Source organism: Lepisma saccharinum, unplaced genomic scaffold, assembly GCF_977018435.1.
Source record: "Lepisma saccharinum unplaced genomic scaffold, izLepSacc3.1 HAP1_SCAFFOLD_702, whole genome shotgun sequence".
Taxonomy (NCBI): Eukaryota; Metazoa; Arthropoda; class Insecta; order Zygentoma; family Lepismatidae; genus Lepisma; species Lepisma saccharinum.
Window position 1 is genome coordinate 80250 of NW_028143372.1, and position 20977 is coordinate 101226.

The 20977-nt window shown below is 40.6% G+C and overlaps 42 non-coding genes across 42 annotated transcripts; all 42 read right to left on the reverse strand.

Annotated features, from left to right (window-relative positions):
• Window positions 1-70: 70 nt before the first annotated feature.
• TRNAL-CAA (transfer RNA leucine (anticodon CAA)) lies at window positions 71-185 on the reverse strand. The gene is made up of 2 exons: window positions 148-185; window positions 71-116 (listed from the first exon to the last, which is right to left on the reverse strand). It is a non-coding gene; the product is annotated as a tRNA-Leu (tRNA).
• Window positions 186-383: 198 nt separating this feature from the next.
• On the reverse strand, window positions 384-498 carry TRNAL-CAA (transfer RNA leucine (anticodon CAA)). Its single transcript has 2 exons — window positions 461-498; window positions 384-429 (listed from the first exon to the last, which is right to left on the reverse strand). It is a non-coding gene; the product is annotated as a tRNA-Leu (tRNA).
• A 198-nt stretch (window positions 499-696) lies between these two features.
• Window positions 697-811, reverse strand: TRNAL-CAA (transfer RNA leucine (anticodon CAA)). The gene is made up of 2 exons: window positions 774-811; window positions 697-742 (listed from the first exon to the last, which is right to left on the reverse strand). It is a non-coding gene; the product is annotated as a tRNA-Leu (tRNA).
• A 511-nt stretch (window positions 812-1322) lies between these two features.
• On the reverse strand, window positions 1323-1437 carry TRNAL-CAA (transfer RNA leucine (anticodon CAA)). The gene is made up of 2 exons: window positions 1400-1437; window positions 1323-1368 (listed from the first exon to the last, which is right to left on the reverse strand). It is a non-coding gene; the product is annotated as a tRNA-Leu (tRNA).
• Window positions 1438-1635: 198 nt separating this feature from the next.
• Window positions 1636-1750, reverse strand: TRNAL-CAA (transfer RNA leucine (anticodon CAA)). Its single transcript has 2 exons — window positions 1713-1750; window positions 1636-1681 (listed from the first exon to the last, which is right to left on the reverse strand). It is a non-coding gene; the product is annotated as a tRNA-Leu (tRNA).
• A 199-nt stretch (window positions 1751-1949) lies between these two features.
• Window positions 1950-2064, reverse strand: TRNAL-CAA (transfer RNA leucine (anticodon CAA)). The gene is made up of 2 exons: window positions 2027-2064; window positions 1950-1995 (listed from the first exon to the last, which is right to left on the reverse strand). It is a non-coding gene; the product is annotated as a tRNA-Leu (tRNA).
• A 198-nt stretch (window positions 2065-2262) lies between these two features.
• TRNAL-CAA (transfer RNA leucine (anticodon CAA)) lies at window positions 2263-2377 on the reverse strand. Its single transcript has 2 exons — window positions 2340-2377; window positions 2263-2308 (listed from the first exon to the last, which is right to left on the reverse strand). It is a non-coding gene; the product is annotated as a tRNA-Leu (tRNA).
• Window positions 2378-2566: 189 nt separating this feature from the next.
• TRNAL-CAA (transfer RNA leucine (anticodon CAA)) lies at window positions 2567-2681 on the reverse strand. Its single transcript has 2 exons — window positions 2644-2681; window positions 2567-2612 (listed from the first exon to the last, which is right to left on the reverse strand). It is a non-coding gene; the product is annotated as a tRNA-Leu (tRNA).
• Window positions 2682-2880: 199 nt separating this feature from the next.
• Window positions 2881-2995, reverse strand: TRNAL-CAA (transfer RNA leucine (anticodon CAA)). Its single transcript has 2 exons — window positions 2958-2995; window positions 2881-2926 (listed from the first exon to the last, which is right to left on the reverse strand). It is a non-coding gene; the product is annotated as a tRNA-Leu (tRNA).
• Window positions 2996-3193: 198 nt separating this feature from the next.
• TRNAL-CAA (transfer RNA leucine (anticodon CAA)) lies at window positions 3194-3308 on the reverse strand. Its single transcript has 2 exons — window positions 3271-3308; window positions 3194-3239 (listed from the first exon to the last, which is right to left on the reverse strand). It is a non-coding gene; the product is annotated as a tRNA-Leu (tRNA).
• A 198-nt stretch (window positions 3309-3506) lies between these two features.
• TRNAL-CAA (transfer RNA leucine (anticodon CAA)) lies at window positions 3507-3621 on the reverse strand. Its single transcript has 2 exons — window positions 3584-3621; window positions 3507-3552 (listed from the first exon to the last, which is right to left on the reverse strand). It is a non-coding gene; the product is annotated as a tRNA-Leu (tRNA).
• Window positions 3622-4133: 512 nt separating this feature from the next.
• TRNAL-CAA (transfer RNA leucine (anticodon CAA)) lies at window positions 4134-4248 on the reverse strand. Its single transcript has 2 exons — window positions 4211-4248; window positions 4134-4179 (listed from the first exon to the last, which is right to left on the reverse strand). It is a non-coding gene; the product is annotated as a tRNA-Leu (tRNA).
• Window positions 4249-5386: 1138 nt separating this feature from the next.
• On the reverse strand, window positions 5387-5501 carry TRNAL-CAA (transfer RNA leucine (anticodon CAA)). The gene is made up of 2 exons: window positions 5464-5501; window positions 5387-5432 (listed from the first exon to the last, which is right to left on the reverse strand). It is a non-coding gene; the product is annotated as a tRNA-Leu (tRNA).
• Window positions 5502-5699: 198 nt separating this feature from the next.
• Window positions 5700-5814, reverse strand: TRNAL-CAA (transfer RNA leucine (anticodon CAA)). Its single transcript has 2 exons — window positions 5777-5814; window positions 5700-5745 (listed from the first exon to the last, which is right to left on the reverse strand). It is a non-coding gene; the product is annotated as a tRNA-Leu (tRNA).
• A 198-nt stretch (window positions 5815-6012) lies between these two features.
• Window positions 6013-6127, reverse strand: TRNAL-CAA (transfer RNA leucine (anticodon CAA)). Its single transcript has 2 exons — window positions 6090-6127; window positions 6013-6058 (listed from the first exon to the last, which is right to left on the reverse strand). It is a non-coding gene; the product is annotated as a tRNA-Leu (tRNA).
• Window positions 6128-6326: 199 nt separating this feature from the next.
• Window positions 6327-6441, reverse strand: TRNAL-CAA (transfer RNA leucine (anticodon CAA)). The gene is made up of 2 exons: window positions 6404-6441; window positions 6327-6372 (listed from the first exon to the last, which is right to left on the reverse strand). It is a non-coding gene; the product is annotated as a tRNA-Leu (tRNA).
• Window positions 6442-6639: 198 nt separating this feature from the next.
• Window positions 6640-6754, reverse strand: TRNAL-CAA (transfer RNA leucine (anticodon CAA)). The gene is made up of 2 exons: window positions 6717-6754; window positions 6640-6685 (listed from the first exon to the last, which is right to left on the reverse strand). It is a non-coding gene; the product is annotated as a tRNA-Leu (tRNA).
• A 512-nt stretch (window positions 6755-7266) lies between these two features.
• Window positions 7267-7381, reverse strand: TRNAL-CAA (transfer RNA leucine (anticodon CAA)). Its single transcript has 2 exons — window positions 7344-7381; window positions 7267-7312 (listed from the first exon to the last, which is right to left on the reverse strand). It is a non-coding gene; the product is annotated as a tRNA-Leu (tRNA).
• A 199-nt stretch (window positions 7382-7580) lies between these two features.
• On the reverse strand, window positions 7581-7695 carry TRNAL-CAA (transfer RNA leucine (anticodon CAA)). The gene is made up of 2 exons: window positions 7658-7695; window positions 7581-7626 (listed from the first exon to the last, which is right to left on the reverse strand). It is a non-coding gene; the product is annotated as a tRNA-Leu (tRNA).
• An 824-nt stretch (window positions 7696-8519) lies between these two features.
• On the reverse strand, window positions 8520-8634 carry TRNAL-CAA (transfer RNA leucine (anticodon CAA)). The gene is made up of 2 exons: window positions 8597-8634; window positions 8520-8565 (listed from the first exon to the last, which is right to left on the reverse strand). It is a non-coding gene; the product is annotated as a tRNA-Leu (tRNA).
• Window positions 8635-8832: 198 nt separating this feature from the next.
• TRNAL-CAA (transfer RNA leucine (anticodon CAA)) lies at window positions 8833-8947 on the reverse strand. Its single transcript has 2 exons — window positions 8910-8947; window positions 8833-8878 (listed from the first exon to the last, which is right to left on the reverse strand). It is a non-coding gene; the product is annotated as a tRNA-Leu (tRNA).
• Window positions 8948-9460: 513 nt separating this feature from the next.
• Window positions 9461-9575, reverse strand: TRNAL-CAA (transfer RNA leucine (anticodon CAA)). The gene is made up of 2 exons: window positions 9538-9575; window positions 9461-9506 (listed from the first exon to the last, which is right to left on the reverse strand). It is a non-coding gene; the product is annotated as a tRNA-Leu (tRNA).
• A 198-nt stretch (window positions 9576-9773) lies between these two features.
• TRNAL-CAA (transfer RNA leucine (anticodon CAA)) lies at window positions 9774-9888 on the reverse strand. The gene is made up of 2 exons: window positions 9851-9888; window positions 9774-9819 (listed from the first exon to the last, which is right to left on the reverse strand). It is a non-coding gene; the product is annotated as a tRNA-Leu (tRNA).
• Window positions 9889-10086: 198 nt separating this feature from the next.
• Window positions 10087-10201, reverse strand: TRNAL-CAA (transfer RNA leucine (anticodon CAA)). Its single transcript has 2 exons — window positions 10164-10201; window positions 10087-10132 (listed from the first exon to the last, which is right to left on the reverse strand). It is a non-coding gene; the product is annotated as a tRNA-Leu (tRNA).
• Window positions 10202-10400: 199 nt separating this feature from the next.
• On the reverse strand, window positions 10401-10515 carry TRNAL-CAA (transfer RNA leucine (anticodon CAA)). The gene is made up of 2 exons: window positions 10478-10515; window positions 10401-10446 (listed from the first exon to the last, which is right to left on the reverse strand). It is a non-coding gene; the product is annotated as a tRNA-Leu (tRNA).
• Window positions 10516-11653: 1138 nt separating this feature from the next.
• TRNAL-CAA (transfer RNA leucine (anticodon CAA)) lies at window positions 11654-11768 on the reverse strand. Its single transcript has 2 exons — window positions 11731-11768; window positions 11654-11699 (listed from the first exon to the last, which is right to left on the reverse strand). It is a non-coding gene; the product is annotated as a tRNA-Leu (tRNA).
• Window positions 11769-11967: 199 nt separating this feature from the next.
• Window positions 11968-12082, reverse strand: TRNAL-CAA (transfer RNA leucine (anticodon CAA)). The gene is made up of 2 exons: window positions 12045-12082; window positions 11968-12013 (listed from the first exon to the last, which is right to left on the reverse strand). It is a non-coding gene; the product is annotated as a tRNA-Leu (tRNA).
• A 1137-nt stretch (window positions 12083-13219) lies between these two features.
• TRNAL-CAA (transfer RNA leucine (anticodon CAA)) lies at window positions 13220-13334 on the reverse strand. The gene is made up of 2 exons: window positions 13297-13334; window positions 13220-13265 (listed from the first exon to the last, which is right to left on the reverse strand). It is a non-coding gene; the product is annotated as a tRNA-Leu (tRNA).
• Window positions 13335-13847: 513 nt separating this feature from the next.
• TRNAL-CAA (transfer RNA leucine (anticodon CAA)) lies at window positions 13848-13962 on the reverse strand. The gene is made up of 2 exons: window positions 13925-13962; window positions 13848-13893 (listed from the first exon to the last, which is right to left on the reverse strand). It is a non-coding gene; the product is annotated as a tRNA-Leu (tRNA).
• Window positions 13963-14160: 198 nt separating this feature from the next.
• Window positions 14161-14275, reverse strand: TRNAL-CAA (transfer RNA leucine (anticodon CAA)). Its single transcript has 2 exons — window positions 14238-14275; window positions 14161-14206 (listed from the first exon to the last, which is right to left on the reverse strand). It is a non-coding gene; the product is annotated as a tRNA-Leu (tRNA).
• A 198-nt stretch (window positions 14276-14473) lies between these two features.
• TRNAL-CAA (transfer RNA leucine (anticodon CAA)) lies at window positions 14474-14588 on the reverse strand. Its single transcript has 2 exons — window positions 14551-14588; window positions 14474-14519 (listed from the first exon to the last, which is right to left on the reverse strand). It is a non-coding gene; the product is annotated as a tRNA-Leu (tRNA).
• A 199-nt stretch (window positions 14589-14787) lies between these two features.
• Window positions 14788-14902, reverse strand: TRNAL-CAA (transfer RNA leucine (anticodon CAA)). The gene is made up of 2 exons: window positions 14865-14902; window positions 14788-14833 (listed from the first exon to the last, which is right to left on the reverse strand). It is a non-coding gene; the product is annotated as a tRNA-Leu (tRNA).
• A 512-nt stretch (window positions 14903-15414) lies between these two features.
• TRNAL-CAA (transfer RNA leucine (anticodon CAA)) lies at window positions 15415-15529 on the reverse strand. The gene is made up of 2 exons: window positions 15492-15529; window positions 15415-15460 (listed from the first exon to the last, which is right to left on the reverse strand). It is a non-coding gene; the product is annotated as a tRNA-Leu (tRNA).
• A 199-nt stretch (window positions 15530-15728) lies between these two features.
• TRNAL-CAA (transfer RNA leucine (anticodon CAA)) lies at window positions 15729-15843 on the reverse strand. Its single transcript has 2 exons — window positions 15806-15843; window positions 15729-15774 (listed from the first exon to the last, which is right to left on the reverse strand). It is a non-coding gene; the product is annotated as a tRNA-Leu (tRNA).
• Window positions 15844-16354: 511 nt separating this feature from the next.
• TRNAL-CAA (transfer RNA leucine (anticodon CAA)) lies at window positions 16355-16469 on the reverse strand. The gene is made up of 2 exons: window positions 16432-16469; window positions 16355-16400 (listed from the first exon to the last, which is right to left on the reverse strand). It is a non-coding gene; the product is annotated as a tRNA-Leu (tRNA).
• A 199-nt stretch (window positions 16470-16668) lies between these two features.
• On the reverse strand, window positions 16669-16783 carry TRNAL-CAA (transfer RNA leucine (anticodon CAA)). The gene is made up of 2 exons: window positions 16746-16783; window positions 16669-16714 (listed from the first exon to the last, which is right to left on the reverse strand). It is a non-coding gene; the product is annotated as a tRNA-Leu (tRNA).
• A 198-nt stretch (window positions 16784-16981) lies between these two features.
• Window positions 16982-17096, reverse strand: TRNAL-CAA (transfer RNA leucine (anticodon CAA)). The gene is made up of 2 exons: window positions 17059-17096; window positions 16982-17027 (listed from the first exon to the last, which is right to left on the reverse strand). It is a non-coding gene; the product is annotated as a tRNA-Leu (tRNA).
• Window positions 17097-17606: 510 nt separating this feature from the next.
• TRNAL-CAA (transfer RNA leucine (anticodon CAA)) lies at window positions 17607-17720 on the reverse strand. The gene is made up of 2 exons: window positions 17683-17720; window positions 17607-17652 (listed from the first exon to the last, which is right to left on the reverse strand). It is a non-coding gene; the product is annotated as a tRNA-Leu (tRNA).
• Window positions 17721-18232: 512 nt separating this feature from the next.
• On the reverse strand, window positions 18233-18347 carry TRNAL-CAA (transfer RNA leucine (anticodon CAA)). The gene is made up of 2 exons: window positions 18310-18347; window positions 18233-18278 (listed from the first exon to the last, which is right to left on the reverse strand). It is a non-coding gene; the product is annotated as a tRNA-Leu (tRNA).
• Window positions 18348-19170: 823 nt separating this feature from the next.
• TRNAL-CAA (transfer RNA leucine (anticodon CAA)) lies at window positions 19171-19278 on the reverse strand. Its single transcript has 2 exons — window positions 19241-19278; window positions 19171-19216 (listed from the first exon to the last, which is right to left on the reverse strand). It is a non-coding gene; the product is annotated as a tRNA-Leu (tRNA).
• Window positions 19279-20091: 813 nt separating this feature from the next.
• On the reverse strand, window positions 20092-20206 carry TRNAL-CAA (transfer RNA leucine (anticodon CAA)). The gene is made up of 2 exons: window positions 20169-20206; window positions 20092-20137 (listed from the first exon to the last, which is right to left on the reverse strand). It is a non-coding gene; the product is annotated as a tRNA-Leu (tRNA).
• A 511-nt stretch (window positions 20207-20717) lies between these two features.
• TRNAL-CAA (transfer RNA leucine (anticodon CAA)) lies at window positions 20718-20833 on the reverse strand. The gene is made up of 2 exons: window positions 20796-20833; window positions 20718-20764 (listed from the first exon to the last, which is right to left on the reverse strand). It is a non-coding gene; the product is annotated as a tRNA-Leu (tRNA).
• Between the last annotated feature and the right edge of the window lie 144 nt (window positions 20834-20977).

Consider the following 20977-nt stretch of genomic DNA (forward strand, 5'->3'; position numbering starts at 1 on the left):
CCCCTGAGCTGCACAAAATATATGATACTATGGGCATTTCGGATATGTTAACAAGAAAAATAAAACAGCCTGTCAAGAGTGGGATTCGAACCCACGCCCTCATTCGAGGACCAGAATTCCTCAACCACACAACCGTGGAAGCTTTCGCTTGAGTCTGGCGCTTTAGACCGCTCGGCCATCCTGACTACTTGAAGGCACCTTGATCACATACAATGTTACGTGTAATGGTAATCAATAAGAGTCAAGTGAAAACAAACAAAATTTCATAATTGTTATTGTTGTCTCACATATAAATCGAAGTTGAATTTTTACCCCCCTGAGCTGCACAAAATATATGATACTATGGGCATTTCGGATATGTTAACAAGAAAAATAAAACAGCCTGTCAAGAGTGGGATTCGAACCCACGCCCTCATTCGAGGACCAGAATTCCTCAACCACACAACCGTGGAAGCTTTCGCTTGAGTCTGGCGCCTTAGACCGCTCGGCCATCCTGACTACTTGAAGGCACCTTGATCACATACAATGTTACGAGTAATGGTAATCAACAAGAGTCAAGTGAAAACAAGCAAAATTTCATAATTGTTATTGTTGTCTCACATATAAATCGAAGTTAAATTTTTACCCCCCTGAGCTGCACAAAATATATGATACTATGGGCATTTCGGATATGTTAACAAGAGAAATAAAACAGCCTGTCAAGAGTGGGATTCGAACCCACGCCCTCATTCGAGGACCAGAATTCCTCAACCACACAACCGTGGAAGCTTTCGCTTGAGTCTGGCGCCTTAGACCGCTCGGCCATCCTGACTTCTTGAAAGCACCTTGATCACATACAATGTTACGAGTAATGGTAATCAACAAGAGTCAAGTGAAAACAAGCAAAATTTCATAATTGTTATTGTTGTCTCACATATAAATCGAAGTTCAATTTTTACCCCCCTGAGCTGCACAAAATATATGATACTATGGGCATTTCGGATATGTTAACAAGAAAAATAAAACAGCCTGTCAAGAGTGGGATTCGAACCCACGCCCTCATTCGAGGACCAGAATTCCTCAACCACACAACCGTGGAAGCTTTCGCTTGAGTCTGGCGCTTTAGACCGCTCGGCCATCCGGACTACTTGAAGGCACCTTGATCACATACAATGTTACGAGTAACGGTAATCAACAAGAGTCAAGTGAAAACAAGCAAAATTTCATAATTGTTATTGTTGTCTCACATATAAATCGAAGTTGAATTTTTACCCCCCTGAGCTGCACAAAATATATGATACTATGGGCATTTCGGATATGTTAACAAGAAAAATAAAACAGCCTGTCAAGAGTGGGATTCGAACCCACGCCCTCATTCGAGGACCAGAATTCCTCAACCACACAACCGTGGAAGCTTTCGCTTGAGTCTGGCGCTTTAGACCGCTCGGCCATCCTGACTACTTGAAGGCACCTTGATCACATACAATGTTACGAGTAATGGTAATCAATAAGAGTCAAGTGAAAACAAACAAAATTTCATAATTGTTATTGTTGTCTCACATATAAATCGAAGTTGAATTTTTACCCCCCTGAGCTGCACAAAATATATGATACTATGGGCATTTCGGATATGTTAACAAGAAAAATAAAACAGCCTGTCAAGAGTGGGATTCGAACCCACGCCCTCATTCGAGGACCAGAATTCCTCAACCACACAACCGTGGAAGCTTTCGCTTGAGTCTGGCGCCTTAGACCGCTCGGCCATCCTGACTACTTGAAGGCACCTTGATCACATACAATGTTACGAGTAATGGTAATCAACAAGAGTCAAGTGAAAACAAGCAAAATTTCATAATTGTTATTGTTGTCTCACATATAAATCGAAGTTGAAGATCTTTTTTCTTTGAGCTGGACAAAATATATGATACTATGTGCATTTATGAAAACTTAACAACAAAAAGAAAACAATTTGTCAGGAGTGTGATTCGAACCCACGCCCTCATTCGAGGACCAGAATTCCTTAACCACACAACCGTGGAAGCTTTCGCTTGAGTCTGGCGCCTTAGACCGCTCGGCCATCCTGACTACTTGAAGGCACCTTGATCACATACAATGTTACAATTAATGGTAATCAACAAGAGTCAAGTGAAAACAAGCAAAATTTCATAATTGTTATTGTTGTCTCACATATAAATCGAAGTTGAATTTATACCCCCCTGAGCTGCACAAAATATATGATTCTATGGGCATTTCGGATATGTTAACAAGAAAAATAAAACAGCCTGTCAAGAGTGGGATTCGAACCCACGCCCTCATTCGAGGACCAGAATTCCTCAACCACACAACCGTGGAAGCTTTCGCTTGAGTCTGGCGCTTTAGACCGCTCGGCCATCCTGACTACTTGAAGGCACCTTGATCACATACAATGTTACGAGTAATGGTAATCAACAAGAGTCAAGTGAAAACAAGCAAAATTTCATAATTGTTATTGTTGTCTCACATATAAATCGAAGTTGAATTTTTACCCCCCTGAGCTGCACAAAATATATGATACTATGGATATGTTAACAAGAGAAATAAAACAGCCTGTCAAGAGTGGGATTCGAACCCACGCCCTCATTCGAGGATCAGAATTCCTCAACCACACAACCGTGGAAGCTTTCGCTTGAGTCTGGCGCCTTAGACCGCTCGGCCATCCTGACTACTTGAAGGCACCTTGATCACATACAATGTTACGTGTAATGGTAATCAACAAGAGTCAAGTGAAAACAAGCAAAATTTCATAATTGTTATTGTTGTCTCACATATAAATCGAAGTTGAAGATCTTTTTTCTTTGAGCTGGACAAAATATATGATACTATGTGCATTTATGAAAACTTAACAACAAAAAGAAAACAATTTGTCAGGAGTGTGATTCGAACCCACGCCCTCATTCGAGGACCAGAATTCCTTAACCACACAACCGTGGAAGCTTTCGCTTGAGTCTGGCGCCTTAGACCGCTCGGCCATCCTGACTACTTGAAGGCACCTTGATCACATACAATGTTACAATTAATGGTAATCAACAAGAGTCAAGTGAAAACAAGCAAAATTTCATAATTGTTATTGTTGTCTCACATATAAATCGAAGTTGAATTTTTACCCCCCTGAGCTGCACAAAATATATGATTCTATGGGCATTTCGGATATGTTAACAAGAAAAATAAAACAGCCTGTCAAGAGTGGGATTCGAACCCACGCCCTCATTCGAGGACCAGAATTCCTCAACCACACAACCGTGGAAGCTTTCGCTTGAGTCTGGCGCTTTGGACCGCTCGGCCATCCTGACTAGTTGAAGGCACATTGATCACATACAATGTTACGAGTAATGGTAATCAACAAGAGTCAAGTGAAAACAAGCAAAATTTCATAATTGTTATTGTTGTCTCACATATAAATCGAAGTTGAATTTTTACCCCCCTGAGCTGCACAAAATATATGATACTATGGGCATTTCGGATATGTTAACAAGAAAAATAAAACAGCCTGTCAAGAGTGGGAATCGAACCCACGCCCTCATTCGAGGACCAGAATTCCTCAACCACACAACCGTGGAAGCTTTCGCTTGTGTCTGGCGCCTTAGACCGCTCGGCCATCCTGACTTCTTGAAAGCACCTTGATCACATACAACGTTACGAGTAATGGTAATCAACAAGAGTCAAGTGAAAACAAGCAAAATTTCATAATTGTTATTGTTGTCTCACATATAAATCGAAGTTCAATTTTTACCCCCCTGAGCTGCACAAAATATATGATACTATGGGCATTTCGGATATGTTAACAAGAAAAATAAAACAGCCTGTCAAGAGTGGGATTCGAACCCACGCCCTCATTCGAGGACCAGAATTCCTCAACCACACAACCGTGGAAGCTTTCGCTTGAGTCTGGCGGTTTAGACCGCTCGGCCATCCTGACTACTTGAAGGCACCTTGATCACATACAATGTTACGAGTAATGGTAATCAACAAGAGTCAAGTGAAAACAAGCAAAATTTCATAATTGTTATTGTTGTCTCACATATAAATCGAAGTTGAAGATCTTTTTTCTTTGAGCTGGACAAAATATATGTTACTATGTGCATTTATGAAAACTTAACAACAAAAAGAAAACAATTTGTCAGGAGTGGGATTCGAACCCACGCCCTCATTCGAGGACCAGAATTCCTCAACCACACAACCGTGGAAGCTTTCGCTTGAGTCTGGCGCTTTAGACCGCTCGGCCATCCTGACTACTTGAAGGCACCTTGATCACATACAATGTTACGAGTAATGGTAATCAACAAGAGTCAAGTGAAAACAAGCAAAATTTCATAATTGTTATTGTTGTCTCACATATAAATCGAAGTTGAAGATCTTTTTTCTTTGAGCTGGACAAAATATATGATACTATGTGCATTTTTAAAAACTTAACAACAAAAAGAAAACAATTTGTCAGGAGTGGGATTCGAACCCACGCCCTCATTCGATTACCAGAATTCCTCAACCACACAACCGTGGAAGTTTTCGCTTGAGTCTGGCGCTTTAGACCGCTCGGCCATCCTGACTACTTGAAGGCACCTTGATCACATACAATGTTGCAAATAATGGTAATCAACAAGAGTCAAGTGAAAACAAGCAAAATTTCATAATTATTATTGTTGTCTCACATATAAATCGAAGTTGAATTTTTACCCCTCTGAGCTGCACAAAATATATGATACTATGGGCATTTCGAATATGTTAACAAGAAAAATAAAACAGCCTGTCAAGAGTGGGATTCGACCCCACGCCCTCATTCGAGGACCAGAATTCCTCAACCACACAACCGTGGAAGCTTTCGCTTGAGTCTGGCGCTTTAGACCGCTCGGCCATCCTGACTACCTGAAGCCACCTTGATCACATACAATGTTACGAGTAATGGTAATCAACAAGAGTCAAGTGAAAACAAGCAAAATTTCATAATTGTTATTGTTGTCTCACATATAAATCGAAGTTGAATTTTTACCCCCCTGAGCTGCACAAAATATATGATACTATGGGCATTTCGGATATGTTAACAAGAAAAATAAAACAGCCTCTCAAGAGTGGGATTCGAACCCACGCCCTCATTCGAGGACCAGAATTCCTCAACCACACAACCGTGGAAGCTTTCGCTTGAGTCTGGCGCTTTAGACCGCTCGGCCATCCGGACTACTTGAAGGCACCTTGATCACATACAATGTTACGAGTAACGGTAATCAACAAGAGTCAAGTGAAAACAAGCAAAATTTCATAATTGTTATTGTTGTCTCACATATAAATCGAAGTTGAATTTTTACCCCCCTGAGCTGCACAAAATATATGATACTATGGGCATTTCGGATATGTTAACAAGAAAAATAAAACAGCCTGTCAAGAGTGGGATTCGAACCCACGCCCTCATTCGAGGACCAGAATTCCTCAACCACACAACCCTGGAAGCTTTCGCTTGAGTCTGGCGCTTTAGACCGCTCGGCCATCCTGACTACTTGAAGGCACCTTGATCACATACAATGTTACGTGTAATGGTAATCAATAAGAGTCAAGTGAAAACAAACAAAATTTCATAATTGTTATTGTTGTCTCACATATAAATCGAAGTTGAATTTTTACCCCCCTGAGCTGCACAAAATATATGATACTATGGGCATTTCGGATATGTTAACAAGAAAAATAAAACAGCCTGTCAAGAGTGGGATTCGAACCCACGCCCTCATTCGAGGACCAGAATTCCTCAACCACACAACCGTGGAAGCTTTCGCTTGAGTCTGGCGCCTTAGACCGCTCGGCCATCCTGACTACTTGAAGGCACCTTGATCACATACAATGTTACGAGTAATGGTAATCAACAAGAGTCAAGTGAAAACAAGCAAAATTTCATAATTGTTATTGTTGTCTCACATATAAATCGAAGTTGAATTTTTACCCCCCTGAGCTGCACAAAATATATGATACTATGGGCATTTCGGATATGTTAACAAGAGAAATAAAACAGCCTGTCAAGAGTGGGATTCGAACCCACGCCCTCATTCGAGGACCAGAATTCCTCAACCACACAACCGTGGAAGCTTTCGCTTGAGTCTGGCGCCTTAGACCGCTCGGCCATCCTGACTACTTGAAGGCACCTTGATCACATACAATGTTACGAGTAATGGTAATCAACAAGAGTCAAGTGAAAACAAGCAAAATTTCATAATTGTTATTGTTGTCTCACATATAAATCGAAGTTGAAGATCTTTTTTCTTTGAGCTGGACAAAATATATGATACTATGTGCATTTATGAAAACTTAACAACAAAAAGAAAACAATTTGTCAGAAGTGGGATTCGAACCCACGCCCTCATTCGAGGACCAGAATTCCTCAACCACACAACCGTGGAAGCTTTCGCTTGAGTCTGGCGCCTTAGACCGCTCGGCCATCCTGACTACTTGAAGGCACCTTGATCACATACAATGTTACGAGTAATGGTAATCAACAAGAGTCAAGTGAAAACAAGCAAAATTTCATAATTGTTATTGTTGTCTCACATATAAATCGAAGTTGAATTTTTACCCCCCTGAGCTGCACAAAATATATGATACTATGGGCATTTCGGATATGTTAACAAGAAAAATAAAACAGCCTGTCAAGAGTGGGAATCGAACCCACGCCCTCATTCGAGGACCAGAATTCCTCAACCACACAACCGTGGAAGCTTTCGCTTGTGTCTGGCGCCTTAGACCGCTCGGCCATCCTGACTTCTTGAAAGCACCTTGATCACATACAATGTTACGAGTAATGGTAATCAACAAGAGTCAAGTGAAAACAAGCAAAATTTCATAATTGTTATTGTTGTCTCACATATAAATCGAAGTTCAATTTTTACCCCCCTGAGCTGCACAAAATATATGATACTATGGGCATTTCGGATATGTTAACAAGAAAAATAAAACAGCCTGTCAAGAGTGGGATTCGAACCCACGCCCTCATTCGAGGACCAGAATTCCTCAACCACACAACCGTGGAAGCTTTCGCTTGAGTCAGGTGCTTTAGACAGCTCGGCCATCCTGACTTCTTGAAGGCACCTTGATCACATACAATGTTACGAGTAATGGTAATCAACAAGAGTCAAGTGAAAACAAGCAAAATTTCATAATTGTTATTGTTGTCTCACATATAAATCGAAGTTGAAGATCTTTTTCCTTTGAGCTGGACAAAATATATGATACTATGTGCATTTATGAAAACTTAACAACAAAAAGAAAACAATTTGTCAGGAGTGGGATTCGAACCCACGCCCTCATTCGAGGACCAGAATTCCTCAACCACACAACCGTGGAAGCTTTCGCTTGAGTCTGGCGCCTTAGACCGCTCGGCCATCCTGACTACTTGAAGGCACCTTGATCACATACAATGTTACGAGTAATGGTAATCAACAAGAGTCAAGTGAAAACAAGCAAAATTTCATAATTGTTATTGTTGTCTCACATATAAATCGAAGTTGAAGATCTTTTTTCTTTGAGCTGGACAAAATATATGATACTATGTGCATTTATGAAAACTTAACAACAAAAAGAAAACAATTTGTCAGGAGTGGGATTCGAACCCACGCCCTCATTCGAGGACCAGAATTCCTCAACCACACAACCGTGGAAGCTTTCGCTTGAGTCTGGCGCCTTAGACCGCTCGGCCATCCTGACTACTTGAAGGCACCTTGATCACATACAATGTTACGAGTAATGGTAATCAACAAGAGTCAAGTGAAAACAAGCAAAATTTCATAATTGTTATTGTTGTCTCATATATAAATCGAAGTTAAATTTTTACCCCCCTGAGCTGCACAAAATATATGATACTATGGGCATTTCGGATATGTTAACAAGAAAAATAAAACAGCCTGTCAAGAGTGGGATTCGAACCCACGCCCTCATTCGAGGACCAGAATTCCTCAACCACACAACCGTGGAAGCTTTCGCTTGAGTCTGGCGCTTTAGACCGCTCGGCCATCCTGCATACTTGAAGGCACCTTGATCACATACAATGTTACGAGTAATGGTAATCAACAAGAGTCAAGTGAAAACAAGCAAAATTTCATAATTATTATTGTTGTCTCACATATAAATCGAAGTTGAATTTTTACCCCTCTGAGCTGCACAAAATATATGATACTATGGGCATTTCGAATATGTTAACAAGAAAAATAAAACAGCCTGTCAAGAGTGGGATTCGACCCCACGCCCTCATTCGAGGACCAGAATTCCTCAACCACACAACCGTGGAAGTTTTCGCTTGAGTCTGGCGCTTTAGACCGCTCGGCCATCCTGACTACCTGAAGCCACCTTGATCACATACAATGTTACGAGTAATGGTAATCAACAAGAGTCAAGTGAAAACAAGCAAAATTTCATAATTGTTATTGTTGTCTCACATATAAATCGAAGTTGAATTTTTACCCCCCTGAGCTGCACAAAATATATGATACTATGGGCATTTCGGATATGTTAACAAGAAAAATAAAACAGCCTGTCAAGAGTGGGATTCGAACCCACGCCCTCATTCGAGGACCAGAATTCCTCAACCACACAACCGTGGAAGCTTTCGCTTGAGTCTGGCGCTTTAGACCGCTCGGCCATCCTGACTACTTGAAGGCACCTTGATCACATACAATGTTACGAGTAATGGTAATCAACAAGAGTCAAGTGAAAACAAACAAAATTTCATAATTGTTATTGTTGTCTCACATATAAATCGAAGTTGAATTTTTACCCCCCTGAGCTGCACAAAATATATGATACTATGGGCATTTCGGATATGTTAACAAGAAAAATAAAACAGCCTGTCAAGAGTGGGATTCGAACCCACGCCCTCATTCGAGGACCAGAATTCCTCAACCACACAACCGTGGAAGCTTTCGCTTGAGTCTGGCGCCTTAGACCGCTCGGCCATCCTGACTACTTGAAGGCACCTTGATCACATACAATGTTACGAGTAATGGTAATCAACAAGAGTCAAGTGAAAACAAGCAAAATTTCATAATTGTTATTGTTGTCTCACATATAAATCGAAGTTGAAGATCTTTTTTCTTTGAGCTGCACAAAATATATGATACTATGTGCATTTATGAAAACTTAACAACAAAAAGAAAACAATTTGTCAGGAGTGTGATTCGAACCCACGCCCTCATTCGAGGACCAGAATTCCTTAACCACACAACCGTGGAAGCTTTCGCTTGAGTCTGGCGCCTAAGACCGCTCGGCCATCCTGACTACTTGAAGGCACCTTGATCACATACAATGTTACAATTAATGGTAATCAACAAGAGTCAAGTGAAAACAAGCAAAATTTCATAATTGTTATTGTTGTCTCACATATAAATCGAAGTTGAAGATCTTTTTTCTTTGAGCTGGACAAAATATATGTTACTATGTGCATTTATGAAATCTTAACAACAAAAAGAAAACAATTTGTCAGGAGTGGGATTCGAACCCACGCCCTCATTCGAGGACCAGAATTCCTCAACCACACAACCGTGGAAGCTTTCGCTTGAGTCTGGCGCTTTAGACCGCTCGGCCATCCTGACTATTTGAAGGCACCTTGATCACATACAATGTTACGAGTAATGGTAATCAACAAGAGTCAAGTGAAAACAAGCAAAATTTCATAATTGTTATTGTTGTCTCACATATAAATCGAAGTTGAATTTTTACCCCCCTGAGCTGCACAAAATATATGATACTATGGGCATTTCGGATATGTTAACAAGAAAAATAAAACAGCCTGTCAAGAGTGGGATTCGAACCCACGCCCTCATTCGAGGACCAGAATTCCTCAACCACACAACCGTGGAAGCTTTCGCTTGAGTCTGGCGCCTTAGACCGCTCGGCCATCCTGACTTCTTGAAAGCACCTTGATCACATACAATGTTACGAGTAATGGTAATCAACAAGAGTCAAGTGAAAACAAGCAAAATTTCATAATTGTTATTGTTGTCTCACATATAAATCGAAGTTCAATTTTTACCCCCCTGAGCTGCACAAAATGTATGATACTATGGGCATTTCGGATATGTTAACAAGAAAAATAAAACAGCCTGTCAAGAGTGGGATTCGAACCCACGCCCTCATTCGAGGACCAGAATTCCTCAACCACACAAAAGTGGAAGCTTTCGCTTGAGTCTGGCGCTTTAGACCGCTCGGCCATCCTGACTACTTGAAGGCACCTTGATCACATACAATGTTACGAGTAATGGTAATCAACAAGAGTCAAGTGAAAACAAGCAAAATTTCATAATTGTTATTGTTGTCTCACATATATATCGAAGTTGAAGATCTTTTTTCTTTGAGCTGGACAAAATATATGTTACTATGTGCATTTATGTAAACTTAACAACAAAAAGAAAACAATTTGTCAGGAGTGGGATTCGAACCCACGCCCTCATTCGAGGACCAGAATTCCTCAACCACACAACCGTGGAAGCTTTCGCTTGAGTCTGGCGCTTTAGACCGCTCGGCCATCCTGACTACTTGAAAGCACCTTGATCACATACAAAGTTACGAGTAATGGTAATCAACAAGAGTCAAGTGAAAACAAGCAAAATTTCATAATTGTTATTGTTGTCTCACATATAAATCGAAGTTGAATTTTTACCCCCCTGAGCTGCACAAAATATATGATACTATGGGCATTTCGGATATGTTAACAAGAAAAATAAAACAGCCTGTCAAGAGTGGGATTCGAACCCACGCCCTCATTCGAGGACCAGAATTCCTCAACCACACAACCGTGGAAGCTTTCGCTTGAGTCAGGTGCTTTAGACAGCTCGGCCATCCTGACTACTTGAAGGCACCTTGATCACATACAATGTTACGAGTAATGGTAATCAACAAGAGTCAAGTGAAAACAAGCAAAATTTCATAATTATTATTGTTGTCTCACATATAAATCGAAGTTGAATTTTTACCCCTCTGAGCGGCACAAAATATATGATACTATGGGCATTTCGAATATGTTAACAAGAAAAATAAAACAGCCTGTCAAGAGTGGGATTCGACCCCACGCCCTCATTCGAGGACCAGAATTCCTCAACCACACAACCGTGGAAGCTTTCGCTTGAGTCTGGCGCTTTAGACCGCTCGGCCATCCTGACTACCTGAAGCCACCTTGATCACATACAATGTTACGAGTAATGGTAATCAACAAGAGTCAAGTGAAAACAAGCAAAATTTCATAATTGTTATTGTTGTCTCACATATAAATCGAAGTTGAATTTTTACCCCCCTGAGCTGCACAAAATATATGATACTATGGGCATTTCGGATATGTTAACAAGAAAAATAAAACAGCCTGTCAAGAGTGGGATTCGAACCCACGCCCTCATTCGAGGACCAGAATTCCTCAACCACACAACCGTGGAAGCTTTCGCTTGAGTCAGGTGCTTTAGACAGCTCGGCCATCCTGACTTCTTGAAGGCACCTTGATCACATACAATGTTACGAGTAATGGTAATCAACAAGAGTCAAGTGAAAACAAGCAAAATTTCATAATTGTTATTGTTGTCTCACATATAAATCGAAGTTGAAGATCTTTTTCCTTTGAGCTGGACAAAATATATGATACTATGTGCATTTATGAAAACTTAACAACAAAAAGAAAACAATTTGTCAGGAGTGGGATTCGAACCCACGCCCTCATTCGAGGACCAGAATTCCTCAACCACACAACCGTGGAAGCTTTCGCTTGAGTCTGGCGCCTTAGACCGCTCGGCCATCCTGACTACTTGAAGGCACCTTGATCACATACAATGTTACGAGTAATGGTAATCAACAAGAGTCAAGTGAAAACAAGCAAAATTTCATAATTGTTATTGTTGTCTCACATATAAATCGAAGTTGAAGATCTTTTTTCTTTGAGCTGGACAAAATATATGATACTATGTGCATTTATGAAAACTTAACAACAAAAAGAAAACAATTTGTCAGAAGTGGGATTCGAACCCACGCCCTCATTCGAGGACCAGAATTCCTCAACCACACAACCGTGGAAGCTTTCGCTTGAGTCTGGCGCCTTAGACCGCTCGGCCATCCTGACTACTTGAAGGCACCTTGATCACATACAATGTTACGAGTAATGGTAATCAACAAGAGTCAAGTGAAAACAAGCAAAATTTCATAATTGTTATTGTTGTCTCATATATAAATCGAAGTTAAATTTTTACCCCCCTGAGCTGCACAAAATATATGATACTATGGGCATTTCGGATATGTTAACAAGAAAAATAAAACAGCCTGTCAAGAGTGGGATTCGAACCCACGCCCTCATTCGAGGACCAGAATTCCTCAACCACACAACCGTGGAAGCTTTCGCTTGAGTCTGGCGCTTTAGACCGCTCGGCCATCCTGCATACTTGAAGGCACCTTGATCACATACAATGTTACGAGTAATGGTAATCAACAAAAGTCAAGTGAAAACAAGCAAAATTTCATAATTATTATTGTTGTCTCACATATAAATCGAAGTTGAATTTTTACCCCTCTGAGCTGCACAAAATATATGATACTATGGGCATTTCGGATATGTTAACAAGAAAAATAAAACAGCCTGTCAAGAGTGGGATTCGAACCCACGCCCTCATTCGAGGACCAGAATTCCTCAACCACACAACCGTGGAAGCTTTCGCTTGAGTCTGGCGCTTTAGACCGCTCGGCCATCCGGACTACTTGAAGGCACCTTGATCACATACAATGTTACGAGTAACGGTAATCAACAAGAGTCAAGTGAAAACAAGCAAAATTTCATAATTGTTATTGTTGTCTCACATATAAATCGAAGTTGAATTTTTACCCCCCTGAGCTGCACAAAATATATGATACTATGGGCATTTCGGATATGTTAACAAGAAAAATAAAACAGCCTGTCAAGAGTTGGATTCGAACCCACGCCCTCATTCGAGGACCAGAATTCCTCAACCACACAACCGTGGAAGCTTTCGCTTGAGTCTGGCGCTTTAGACCGCTCGGCCATCCTGACTACTTGAAGGCACCTTGATCACATACAATGTTACGAGTAATGGTAATCAACAAGAGTCAAGTGAAAACAAACAAAATTTCATAATTGTTATTGTTGTCTCACATATAAATCGAAGTTGAATTTTTACCCCCCTGAGCTGCACAAAATATATGATACTATGGGCATTTCGGATATGTTAACAAGAAAAATAAAACAGCCTGTCAAGAGTGGGATTCGAACCCACGCCCTCATTCGAGGACCAGAATTCCTCAACCACACAACCGTGGAAGCTTTCGCTTGAGTCTGGCGCCTTAGACCGCTCGGCCATCCTGACTACTTGAAGGCACCTTGATCACATACAATGTTACGAGTAATGGTAATCAACAAGAGTCAAGTGAAAACAAGCAAAATTTCATAATTGTTATTGTTGTCTCACATATAAATCGAAGTTGAAGATCTTTTTTCTTTGAGCTGCACAAAATATATGATACTATGTGCATTTATGAAAACTTAACAACAAAAAGAAAACAATTTGTCAGGAGTGTGATTCGAACCCACGCCCTCATTCGAGGACCAGAATTCCTTAACCAAACAACCGTGGAAGCTTTCGCTTGAGTCTGGCGCCTAAGACCGCTCGGCCATCCTGACTACTTGAAGGCACCTTGATCACATACAATGTTAATATTAATGGTAATCAACAAGAGTCAAGTGAAAACAAGCAAAATTTCATAATTGTTATTGTTGTCTCACATATAAATCGAAGTTGAAGATCTTTTTTCTTTGAGCTGGACAAAATATATGTTACTATGTGCATTTATGAAATCTTAACAACAAAAAGAAAACAATTTGTCAGGAGTGGGATTCGAACCCACGCCCTCATTCGAGGACCAGAATTCCTCAACCACACAACCGTGGAAGCTTTCGCTTGAGTCTGGCGCTTTAGACCGCTCGGCCATCCTGACTACTTGAAGGCACCTTGATCACATACAATGTTACGAGTAATGGTAATCAACAAGAGTCAAGTGAAAACAAGCAAAATTTCATAATTGTTATTGTTGTCTCACATATAAATCGAAGTTGAATTTTTACCCCCCTGAGCTGCACAAAATATATGATACTATGGGCATTTCGGATATGTTAACAAGAAAAATAAAACAGCCTGTCAAGAGTGGGATTCGAACCCACGCCCTCATTCGAGGACCAGAATTCCTCAACCACACAACCGTGGAAGCTTTCGCTTGAGTCTGGCGCCTTAGACCGCTCGGCCATCCTGACTTCTTGAAAGCACCTTGATCACATACAATGTTACGAGTAATGGTAATCAACAAGAGTCAAGTGAAAACAAGCAAAATTTCATAATTGTTATTGTTGTCTCACATATAAATCGAAGTTCAATTTTTACCCCCCTGAGCTGCACAAAATGTATGATACTATGGGCATTTCGGATATGTTAACAAGAAAAATAAAACAGCCTGTCAAGAGTGGGATTCGAACCCACGCCCTCATTCGAGGACCAGAATTCCTCAACCACACAACCGTGGAAGCTTTCGCTTGAGTCTGGCGCTTTGGACCGCTCGGCCATCCTGACTACTTGAAGGCACCTTGATCACATACAATGTTACGAGTAATGGTAATCAACAAGAGTCAAGTGAAAACAAGCAAAATTTCATAATTGTTATTGTTGTCTCACATATATATCGAAGTTGAAGATCTTTTTTCTTTGAGCTGGACAAAATATATGTTACTATGTGCATTTATGTAAACTTAACAACAAAAAGAAAACAATTTGTCAGGAGTGGGATTCGAACCCACGCCCTCATTCGAGGACCAGAATTCCTCAACCACACAACCGTGGAAGCTTTCGCTTGAGTCTGGCGCTTTAGACCGCTCGGCCATCCTGACTACTTGAAAGCACCTTGATCACATACAAAGTTACGAGTAATGGTAATCAACAAGAGTCAAGTGAAAACAAGCAAAATTTCATAATTGTTATTGTTGTCTCACATATAAATCGAAGTTCAATTTTTACCCCCCTGAGCTGCACAAAATATATGATACTATGGGCATTTCGGATATGTTAACAAGAAAAATAAAACAGCCTGTCAAGAGTGGGATTCGAACCCACGCCCTCATTCGAGGACCAGAATTCCTCAACCACACAACCGTGGAAGCTTTCGCTTGAGTCAGGTGCTTTAGACAGCTCGGCCATCCTGACTTCTTGAAGGCACCTTGATCACATACAATGTTACGAGTAATGGTAATCAACAAGAGTCAAGTGAAAACAAGCAAAATTTCATAATTGTTATTGTTGTCTCACATATAAATCGAAGTTGAAGATCTTTTTCCTTTGAGCTGGACAAAATATATGATACTATGTGCATTTATGAAAACTTAACAACAAAAAGAAAACAATTTGTCAGGAGTGGGATTCGAACCCACGCCCTCATTCGAGGACCAGAATTCCTCAACCACACAACCGTGGAAGCTTTCGCTTGAGTCTGGCGCCTTAGACCGCTCGGCCATCCTGACTACTTGAAGGCACCTTGATCACATACAATGTTACGAGTAATGGTAATCAACAAGAGTCAAGTGAAAACAAGCAAAATTTCATAATTGTTATTGTTGTCTCACATATAAATCGAAGTTGAAGATCTTTTTTCTTTGAGCTGGACAAAATATATGATACTATGTGCATTTATGAAAACTTAACAACAAAAAGAAAACAATTTGTCAGGAGTGGGATTCGAACCCACGCTCTCATTCGAGGACCAGAATTCCTCAACCACACAACCGTGGAAGCTTTCGCTTGAGTCTGGCGCCTTAGACCGCTCGGCCATCCTGACTACTTGAAGGCACCTTGATCACATACAATGTTACGAGTAATGGTAATCAACAAGAGTCAAGTGAAAACAAGCAAAATTTCATAATTGTTATTGTTGTCTCACATATAAATCGAAGTTGAATTTTTACCCCCCTGAACAGCACAAAATATATGATACTATGGGCATTTCGGATATGTTAACAAGAAAAATAAAACAGCCTGTCAAGAGTGGGATTCGAACCCACGCCCTCATTCGAGGACCAGAATTCCTCAACCACACAACCGTGGAAGCTTTCGGTTGAGTCAGGTGCTTTAGACAGCTCGGCCATCCTGACTTCTTGAAGGCACCTTGATCACATACAATGTTACGAGTAATGGTAATCAACAAGAGTCAAGTGAAAACAAGCAAAATTTCATCATTGTTATTGTTGTCTCACATATAAATCGAAGTTGAATTTTTACCCCCCTGAGCTGCATAAAATATATGATACTATGGGCATTTCGGATATGTTAACAAGAAAAATAAAACAGCCTGTCAAGAGTGGGATTCGAACCCACGCCCTCATTCGAGGACCAGAATTCCTCAACCACACAACCGTGGAAGCTTTCGCTTGACTCTGGCGCCTTAGACCGCTCGGCCATCCTGACTACTTGAAGGCACCTTGATCACATACAATGTTACGAGTAATGGTAATCAAAAAGAGTCAAGTGAAAACAAGCAAAATTTCATAATTGTTATTGTTGTCTCACATATAAATCGAAGTTGAAGATCTTTTTTCTTTGAGCTGGACAAAATATATGATACTATGTGCATTTATGAAAACTTAACAACAAAAAGAAAACAATTTGTCAGGAGTGGGATTCGAACCCACGCCCTCATTCGAGGACCAGATTTCCTCAACCACACAACCGTGGAAGCTTTCGCTTGAGTCTGGCGCCTTAGACCGCTCGGCCATCCTGACTACTTGAAGGCACCTTGATCACATACAATGTTACGAGTAATGGTAATCAACAATAGTCAAGTGAAAACAAGCAAAATTTCATAATTGTTATTGTTGTCTCATATATAAATCGAAGTTAAATTTTTACCCCCCTGAGCTGCACAAAATATATGATACTATGGGCATTTCGGATATGTTAACAAGAAAAATAAAACAGCCTGTCAGGAGTGGGATTCGAACCCACGCCCTCATTCGAGGACCAGAATTCCTCAACCACACAACCGTGGAAGCTTTCGCTTGAGTCTGGCGCTTTAGACCGCTCGGCCATCCTGACTACCTGAAGCCACCTTGATCACATACAATGTTACGAGTAATGGTAATCAACAAGAGTCAAGTGAAAACAAGCAAAATTTCATAATTGTTATTGTTGTCTCACATATAAATCGAAGTTCAATTTTTACCCCCTGAGCTGCACAAAATATATGATACTATGGGCATTTCGGATATGTTAACAAGAAAAATAAAACAGCCTGTCAAGAGTGGGATTCGAACCCACGCCCTCATTCGAGGACCAGAATTCCTCAACCACACAACCGTGGAAGATTTCGCTTGAGTCTGGCGCTTTAGACCGCTTGGCCATCCTGACTACTTGAAGGCACCTTGATCACATACAATGTTACGAGTAACGGTAATCAACAAGAGTCAAGTGAAAACAAGCAAAATTTCATAATTGTTATTGTTGTCTCACATATAAATCGAAGTTGAATTTTTACCCCCCTGAGCTGCACAAAATATATGATACTATGGGCATTTCGGATATGTTAACAAGAAAAATAAAACAGCCTGTCAAGAGTGGGATTCGAACCCACGCCCTCATTCGAGGACCAGAATTCCTCAACCACACAACCGTGGAAGTTTCGCTTGAGTCTGGCGCTTTAGACCGCTCGGCCATCCTGACTACTTGAAGGCACCTTGATCACATACAATGTTACAATTAATGGTAATCAACAAGAGTCAAGTGAAAACAAGCAAAATTTCATAATTGTTATTGTTGTCTCACATATAAATCGAAGTTGAATTTATACCCCCCTGAGCTGCACAAAATATATGATTCTATGGGCATTTCGGATATGTTAACAAGAAAAATAAAACAGCCTGTCAAGAGTGGTATTCGAACCCACGCCCTCATTCGAGGACCAGAATTCCTCAACCACACAACCGTGGAAGCTTTCGCTTGAGTCTGGCGCCTTAGACCGCTCGGCCATCCTGACTACTTGAAGGCACCTTGATCACATACAATGTTACGAGTAATGGTAATCAACAAGAGTCAAGTGAAAACAAGCAAAATTTCATAATTGTTATTGTTGTCTCACATATAAATCGAAGTTGAAAATCTTTTTTCTTTGAGCTGGACAAAATATATGATACTATGTGCATTTATGAAAACTTAACAACAAAAAGAAAACAATTTGTCAGGAGTGGGATTCGAACCCACGCCCTCATTCGAGGACCAGAATTCCTCAACCACACAACCGTGGAAGCTTTCGCTTGAGTCTGGCGCCTTAAACCGCTCGGCCATCCTGACTACTTGAAGGCACCTTGATCACATACAATGTTACGAGTAATGGTAATCAACAATAGTCAAGTGAAAACAAGCAAAATTTCATAATTGTTATTGTTGTCTCATATATAAATCGAAGTTAAATTTTTACCCCCCTGAGCTGCACAAAATATATGATACTATGGGCATTTCGGATATGTTAACAAGAAACATAAAACAGCCTGTCAGGAGTGGGATTCGAACCCACGCCCTCATTCGAGGACCAGAATTCCTCAACCACACAACCGTGGAAGCTTTCGCTTGAGTCTGGCGCTTTAGACCGCTCGGCCATCCTGCATACTTGAAGGCACCTTGATCACATACAATGTTACGAGTAATGGTAATCAACAAGAGTCAAGTGAAAACAAGCAAAATTTCATAATTATTATTGTTGTCTCACATATAAATCGAAGTTGAATTTTTACCCCTCTGAGCGGCACAAAATATATGATACTATGGGCATTTCGAATATGTTAACAAGAAAAATGAAACAGCCTGTCAAGAGTGGGATTCGACCCCACGCCCTCATTCGAGGACCAGAATTCCTCAACCACACAACCGTGGAAGCTTTCGCTTGAGTCTGGCGCTTTAGACCGCTCGGCCATCCTGACTACCTGAAGCCACCTTGATCACATACAATGTTACGAGTAATGGTAATCAACAAGAGTCAAGTGAAAACAAGCAAAATTTCATAATTGTTATTGTTGTCTCTCATATAAATCGAAGTTGAATTTTTACCCCCTGAACTGCACAAAATATATGATACTTAGGGCATTTCGGATATGTTAACAAGAAAAATAAAACAGCCCGTCAAGAGTGGGATTCGAACCCACGCCCTCATTCGAGGACCAGAATTCCTCAACCACACAAAACTTTCGCTTGAGTCTGGCGCTTTACACCGCTCGGCCATCCTGACTACTTGAAGGCACCTTGATCACATAAAATGTTACGAGTAATGGTAATCAACAAGAGTCAAGTGAAAACAAGCAAAATTTCATAATTGTTATTGTTGTCTCTCATATAAATCGAAGTTGAATTTTTACCCCCTGAACTGCACAAAATATATGATACTATGGGCATTTCGGATATGTTAACAAGAAAAATAAAACAGCCTGTCAAGGGTGGTATTCGAACCCACGCCCTCATTCGAGGACCAGAATTCCTCAACCACACAACCGTGGAAGCTTTCGCTTGAGTCTGGCGCTCGGCCATCCTGACCACTTAAAGGCACCTTGATCACATACAATGTTACGAGTAATGGTAATCAACAAGAGTCAAGTGAAAACAATCAAAATTTCATAATTGTTATTGTTGTCTCACATATAAATCGAAGTTGAATTTTTACCCCCCTGAGCTGCACAAAATATATGATACTATGGGCATTTCGGATATGTTAACAAGAAAAATAAAACAGCCTGTCAAGAGTGGGATTCGAACCCACGCCCTCATTCGAGGACCAGAATTCCTCAACCACACAACCGTGGAAGCTTTCGCTTGAGTCTGGCGCTTTAGATCGCTCGCCAATCCTGACTACTTGAAGGCACCTTGATCACATACAATGTTACGAGTAATGGTAATCAACAAGAGTCAAGTGAAAACAAGCAAAATTTCATAATTGTTATTGTTGTCTCACATATAAATCGAAGTTGAATTTTTACCCCAATGAGCTGCACAAAATATATGATACTATGGGCATTTCGGATATGTTAACAAGAAAAATAAAACAGCCTGTCAAGAGTGGGATTCGAACCCACGCCCTCATTCGAGGACCAGAATTCCTCAACCACACAACCGTGGAAGCTTTCGCTTGAGTCTGGCGCTTTAGACCGCTCGGCCATCCTGACTACTTGAAGGCACCTTGATCACATACAATGTTACGAGTAATGGTAATCAACAAGAGTCAAGTGAAAACAAGCAAAAATTCATAATTGTTATTGTTGTCTCACATATAAATCGAAGTTGAATTTTTACCCCAATGAGCTGCACAAAATATATGATACTATGGGCATTTTGGATATGTTAACAAGAAAAATAAAACAGCCTGTCAAGAGTGGGATTCGAACCCACGCCCTCATTCGAGGATCAGAATTCTTCAACCACACAACCGTGGAAGCTTTCGCTTGAGTCTGGCGCTTTAGACCGCTCGGCCATCCTGACTACTTGAAGGCACCTTGATCACATACAATGTTACGAGTAATGGTAATCAACAAGAGTCAAGTGAAAACAAACAAAATTTCATAATTGTTATTGTTGTCTCACATATAAATCGAAGTTGAAGATCTTTTTTCTTTGAACTGGACAAAATATATGATACTATGTGCATTTATGAAAACTTAACAACAAAAAGAAAGCAATTTGTCAGGAGTGGGATTCGAACCCACGCCCTCATTCGAGGACCAGAATTCCTCAACCACACAACCTTGGAAGCTTTCGCTTGAGTCTGGCGCCTTAGACCGCTCGGCCATCCTGCATACTTGAAGGCACCTTGATCACATACAATGTTACGAGTAATGGTAATCAACAAGAGTCAAGTGAAAACAAGCAAAATTTCATAATTGTTATTGTTGTCTCACATATAAATCAAAGTTGAATTTTTACCCCCCTGAACTGCACAA